The sequence below is a fragment of the Dicentrarchus labrax genome, unplaced genomic scaffold (assembly GCF_905237075.1).
Source record: "Dicentrarchus labrax unplaced genomic scaffold, dlabrax2021, whole genome shotgun sequence".
Classification (NCBI taxonomy): domain Eukaryota; kingdom Metazoa; phylum Chordata; class Actinopteri; family Moronidae; genus Dicentrarchus; species Dicentrarchus labrax.
The window spans coordinates 4,802,422-4,809,579 of record NW_026136715.1 but is presented as its reverse complement, the minus strand read 5'-3'; positions in this window follow the sequence as shown (position 1 = coordinate 4,809,579).

Here is a 7,158-nt window from a genome sequence, read left to right as displayed (position 1 = left end):
TCATAGTGGATGTGGTCTCTTGGTTAGAGAAACAGAGAAGATTTCTACAAGCAGAATTTGAGGGATTTTCTTTCAGCTTTCAAGTCTTCTTCATGTAGGATTAAACAGATGGTAAAAGTCTACATGATCTGCTAAGGTGTAAGAAAATATCTATATGTTAGTACCAAGATAAAACAAGAGTCTAGGGTTGAATATTTCAGTCAGAATGCCGAGTTCCCTATGTGACTAAAGATGTAACAACACAGGTGCATTATTAATGACATATTAGTGTGTAAATAGTTTGGGTGATACAGGAGTGCCTCTTCATTCACACACAGGAAGGTAAAAGTCTCCCTCTGGTGGTACAGTTCTGACTTTAGAGAGAAAACACTCACCACTTCATCCCAACCCAATTAAACACAGATGGGAGGTTTTTTGAACCAAAGTGTTAGATAGTGCTCTCCACCACTATCATCTTTCTTTTGAAAGACATTTTTGGAAAAACAGTGTTTATACACTAGATGTTGGTCTGGCTAAAAGACCAATGACGAATACCAAGATGAAAACAGGAGGCAGGAATCTGTGACCAAAGTCAAAGTTGATACTAGGACAGGTCTTATTCATTTTGTCTCAAAAAGACTTTGATACAACTTGCTCTGTGGTCTGGCTTCTGCCTGTGAAGTCAGAACTAATATGAGGACAGCTAAAGATCATCAATGTTTTTGTTCTCAACCTTGGACTTGCTGGGATGCACCCAGATGTTTCTTCTGTGTTAAAATGTGCTGCACTGTACTTAATTTAGTTTGGTTTCTCTAGATTTGCCACATAATTTTGATTGTTGATGAGGTCAGACCCACTAGTATAAAGTCCCCCTACGGTGTATGATTATGAAAGAGTTGTAAATTTTGAGATTGTACATGTGTGAAGAGGATGCCTATGTGGATCTGCCTGGCAATCAATAACTCATACATAAATACAGGCTGATCAGGACCTGTATCCCTGCAGAGCAGGGTTACTCTAAGGTGAGTAGGGGCAGTTGTTATAACAAACATCTGAGTTGATCCTTGTCACAGCTCGCTGAATCAGTCTGCCGGTGGGGAACAACCTCTGCTGTCCCCACGGGGGAAACAGCATGCAAATACAAATACATACATACACAGAAGCAAGTCGGAAAATCCCAGTTAGCAGTATCCCGCTTTCCTGTCTATCTTCAGCTGTCACTATCAATTAAAGGCAATAAGAAAAAAAAAAGATAGATGTCTAGGTCCCAGCCAGACTATTCAATTCAATTCAATTTTATTTGTATGGCGCCAATTCATTACAGAAGTTATCTCAGGACACTATTCAAATAGAGCAGGTCTAGACCGAACTCCTTATAACATTATTTACATATACCCAACAATTCCCACCATGAGCAAGCACTTGGCGACAGCGGCAAGGAAAAAGTTCCTTTTAAGAGGCAGAAACCTCAGACAAACATCGGCTCTAGGTGGGTGGTCGTCTGTCTCAACCAGTTGGGGTGAGAGAGAGAGAGAGACAGAGAGACATAGACAAAGGTGCACAGAAACAGTAGCAACAGCTACACTAATAGTTGTGACTGATGATGATGAACATGAAGAAGATGATGACGACGACAACAACAACAACAACGATTGGGGACAATGAGCAGTGATTATAGTAATAATAGTATCTGTAGTAATAATAATAACATTAATATCAGTAATATTAGCAATGGGAGTCAAGCAGGACCATGGCTGGAGGCTCCAACAGGATCCATGAGAACCTGCGAGATGAGAAAGTAAAAGAACTCCAGGGAAGAAGTGAAGTTAGTAATATGCATTAATGAGACACGAATGTGTGCAGAAAGAGAGAGAGAGGAAGAGGGGAGCTCAGTGCATCATGGGAAATCCCCCGATAGTCTAGGCCTATAGCGGCACAACTAAGGGATGGTTCAGGATCCACCTGAGCCAGCCCTAACTATAAGCTTTATCAAAGAGGAACATCTTAAGCCTATTCTTAAATGTGGAGAGGGTGTCTGCCTCCCGAACCACAACTGGAAGCTGGTTCCACAAGAAGGGAGCTTGGTAGCTGAAGGCTCTGGCTCCTGTTCTACTTTTAGAGACTATAGGAACCACAAGTAGCCCAGCATTCAGAGAATATAGTGTTCTAGTGGGGTAATAGGGTACTATGAGCTCTTTAAGATATGAAGGGGCCTGACCATGAAGAGCTTTATAGGTGAGGAGGAGGATTTGGAATTCTATTCTAAATTTTACAGGGAGCCAGTGCAGAGAAGCTAGTACAGGAGAGACATGATCTCTTTTCCTAGTTCCTGTCAGTACTCGTGCTGCAGCGTTCTGAATTAATTAGAGCGTCTTAATGGACTTTCTGGGGCAACCTGATAATAAGGAGTTGCAGTAATTCAGCCTAGAAGTAACAAATGCATGGATTAGCTTTCCTGCATCCATCTGTGACAGGATGTGTCTAATTTTTGTAATACTACGTAGATGAAAGAAGGCAGTCCTAGAGGTTGCTTTATGTGGGAATTAAAGGACATCAAAGATAACTCCAAGATTCCTAACAGTGGTGCTAGAGGCCAAGGTAATACCATGTAGAGTAACTACATCTTTAGACAGTGAGTCTCTGAGGTTTTGGGGCCAAGTACAAAATTTTTTTCGGAGTTTAGCATCAGACAATCAGCACATCCAGGTCTTTATGTCCTTAAGACATGTTTGTAACTTAGATAACTGATTAATTTCATCGGGCTTGATCGACAGGTATAAATGGGTATCATCTGCATAACAGTCAAAGCTAATGGAGTGATTCCTAATAATATTGACTATGAAGTATTTTTGCATGGTGCTTTTAAAGAACTATAGTTACTGAGCTACTAGGGTAATATACTTGCAAGTGCTTTAAATGATGTTAAGTTCTATGGGTGGGGCCCTGATTAATTTTAATTATTGCTATCTTGTTAAATAAAATGAAATAATTAGCTCTAATTCCTGTATGACAATCTTTTGCTTTGGAATGTGGTGCCCTAAAACAAATGGCTGCTTTATCTGCTAATGCTACCAAAGTAAACACATGTTCAATATTAGTTAAGATAAAAAGATAAAGAAGATAGTCCTTTATTGATTCAAATTCAAATTTAGATGTTGCAGCAGCACTACACAAAGAAGTTAAACTCATCTTTGCAACTTGCAGATCATTTATGGATCAGTTAACTAAAAGATCTTAAAATGTGTATGATTTCAGGGTGAGAGTGTTTGTACTAGTGTTAGTCCTTTTGGAGGAAGTGTGTGGCTTCACTGCTATTGATTTCCTGTTCTGAACCAACAGAGAGCGTGCATGGCACCGGGCTTCCAAACCCATAACATGATCATTATCTCAAACTTGTTTTAAAATAGATAGTGACACATCAAGAGTTGTGGTTCATCTGCGTTTTCTGTTGGCCTTTTCTGCATGTGGTAACAACATCATGACAGACACAAAGATCAAAAATTAAATGAAGAAATTAATTATTATGCAATATTTACAACATTTATGCTAGACAGGCTAAATAACTTGCTATTAAACTTCAGTGTGTATGGGCACACAGCAGATATATACAGAATTATATAACATAATTATTCACATGTTTACTTGTTTTGAACCTCCTCCATAGTTTGTGCCACACAGCTGGAGTTTGACGTCTGACAAACTTGCTGGAGTAATTGTCTGAGCTGAGCAAGAATATCTTCCTTTACATTGAGGTAAACCAGAGGGTTGAGAGCACTGTGCAGACACACAAGGCCACGACTTATCTGATGAGCAATGTAGACTCTGTTAAACCACCCTCGACACAACCTTTGTTTTAACTCTTGACCAGAGGTTGAGGTTCTTGAATGCATGATAGAGGATGTAACAAACAGAGATGAGTAGAACGGAGGATGGAGGTGTTAGACACAAGGGAATGACTGACTATCTAATTCACATTGTAGTCAATTTGAAACACTAGTTGTGATGTGCAGCTACATTACAAAGTTTGCAAGCTCTAAACAGTTCATGTTGAAATCTAAACTTGTTGAACTTCATCTCAACCCAGTTAAACACCTATGGGAGTTTTTGGACTGAGGTGTTAGATAGTGCTCTCCTCCACTATCATCTTTCTTTTTAAAGATATTTTTGGAATAACGTTGTTCATCTTGTCAGTAGAGTTCCAGAGACTTGTAGAAGGCCCAACACCTTACTAAGACACTGCATGTTGATGGTTTTTTCTTTAATTTGTCACATGTCAGTAAAAAATTGTTATGGTTCCAAGTTTGTTTTCTATGCTCAGCAGTCATGGAGAAGTTAATGTTAAAATTAGAATTGAAATAAAAATAATATTAAATCAAAAGGTTTATCACGTGAGCACAAAAGTGAAAGAGATGTTTGTGGCTGTGCAACATAGTTTTTCTTTGCGTGTGTGTTTGTGAGGGTTGTGCGGGCAGAGAGGTCACCATTTGCAGTTTTTGGTGAGAAAAGTGTAAAAAATTAAGTGGTGATCCAAGTGACTGAAATTAGTAGACGATTAGAGGAATTAGAGGAATATAATCAGTATCCATAAAAAACATCCTGTTTATGTTGTTTTTTATGTTGTATTTGTCAGTAAAGTCTGCTGGTCTGCAACACTATCTACATCCTGTTTTTAACCAGTAAAGAGTCTGTAAGGTGTTACACTCTGTTCTAAAGAAAAAGAAAAAGCTGGATTACATCTGAATTTCCTGTTTATTCAAAACATCAGGCGGTTGCAAAGGCATTATGACATATAGAGATAAAAAATGATACCCTGTACAACAAAAGTATTATTCAGCAAATGATGCAATAAGTGAGAGAAAGACAATTTAATTCACATTGGAGTCAATTTGTACCACTAGTTGTGATGCAGAGCTACATTACAAAGTTTATCAGGGGGTTCTGTTTGACCTATTTGTTATTAAACAGTTAATGTTAAAATCTAAACTCTTCATCTGCAGTTTGTGCCACAGGCACAGATCCCGAGTTTGACAGAGAAAAATGGCTGAATGTCTGACAAACTTGCTGGAGCAGCTGTCTGAGCTGAGACGGAATATTTTCATTTCCATGAAAGTAAACCAGAGGGTTGAGAGCACTGTTCAGACACACAAGGCCACGACTTATCTGATGAGCAATCTAGACTCTATTAGACCATTCACGGCACAATCCTTGTTTTAACAAAACTCTTGACCAGAGGTTGAGGTCCCTTAATACATGATAGGGGATGTAACAAACAGAGAAGAGAAGAATCAAAATGAACAACAACTTCAAGCTTCCCTGTTTCTGTACATTATCAGTTTTCTTCATTGTCCATAAAACTACAGCTATGTGTCCATAGCAGCCCAGTGTGATGAGGAAGGGGATACAAAACCCAATATTTCAGTCAGAATGCCCAGTTCCCTATGTGACTACAGATGTAACAACACAGGTGCATTATTAATGACATATGTGTGTGTGTGTGTGTGAATAGTTTGGGTGATACAGGAGTGCCTCATCATCCACACACAGGAAGGTAAAAGTCTCCCTCTGGTGACAGATTTCTGGTAGAGTGACAGAATTGTGTGATCACATGATGGCCCAAACAGTGATAATAAAAACCAGGCTGTAATAATCCAGAATAATGCTTTCATACCATGACATGATTATCACTGTCCTGGTCCAGAAGAACTGCTATACTCTCTCTACATATACTGTGCTGGTATCACTTAATAATGCAGCTGATACAATTCTGTAAGTTGATAAAGTCTTAAGTTTTAGGCCTTAAGAATAAATAAATAAGTACTGTATTGTAAGTATCCATTAACAACATCTTGTTTAAAGTTTATTTGTATACTATCTACTTCCTGTTCTGAACCAATAGAGACAATGCGTGGCACTAACCTTCCCTAACTATAAAGAGTCATCATTTTCTCTCAATGAACCTATTCTGATAGAGACACACCAAGAGTTGTAGTTAATCTGAATTTCCTGTTTATTTGAAATATCAGACAGCGCCTGAACCAGGTGCTCCAAATCCGTACTTGACTGATGATACCTACAAGGACATAAAGTAAAAACAATAACTGGTCAACCACATCAGCACATCAACTTTAGAAAGGGACGGTCACTTCAGCAGATTTTCATCAGGCTACGGTACGCCATTTGCCTCCTGCACCAAGAGCCTGCAAGAGCTGGATGCGCTATATCTTTCCCATCCTGGTCCCAATCTATCTAAACTACACGCTTGTAGTAAGGTTTAAGGAGATTAACATGACAGAGTCGCCTTGCATTCCTGTGACCTGGTGTCACATAATTCAAATCCAAGATTTTCTCACTGACTATGTATGGGCCTGTGTATTTAGCCTGAAATGGTGAACCAACAATAGGTGTAAGTGCGAGAACCTGATCTCCTGGAGTGAACTCCTGGCGCTCAGTACGACAATCCTACCACTTTTTTATTCTCCTTTGAGATGAACCCAGTTTTTCCCGTGCCATACATCCAGCTTTAAACAGACAATGTCTGAAACCATTCACAAAGTCAACCAGATTCTTCGGTGGGTCAGTATCTACACAATTAACTTTCAGTACTGCCAAGGGACCCCATACTGTAGGTCCAAAGACCAACTAATTCGGGCTAAAGCCTGTACTCTCCTGTACTGCCTCCCTTGCAGCCAACATTAACCACGGAAGTCCTTTTCCCAAGTCTCTGTTTAGCTCAGTACAATACACACGCAAGAGAGACTTAAGAGTCTGATGGAATCTTTCCAAAGCACCCTGACTCTGTACATGATATGCCGATGGTTGTTTTGTTTTATTCGCAACAGTTTCAACACTTGTCCAAACATATGGGATGAAAAATTCAACCCTTGGTCACTCTGGATTACTTTGGGAATGCCAAATATAGAAATTAACTGTGACAATGCCTTTACAACGGCTTTGGTCATAACTGACATCAACGGGTACGCAGCCGGATACCTAGTGCTCTGACACATGACAGTAAGCAGATATTTACAACTAGACTTGGCACATGGCAACGGACCCAATTCCAAGTCCACAATGAAATGTGTAAACGGTTCACTCACAGTCAGGATAGGCCGCAGTGGTGCAGGCTTGACTTTTTGATTTGGCTTTCCTGTGAGCTGGCATACATGACAGGTTTTAATG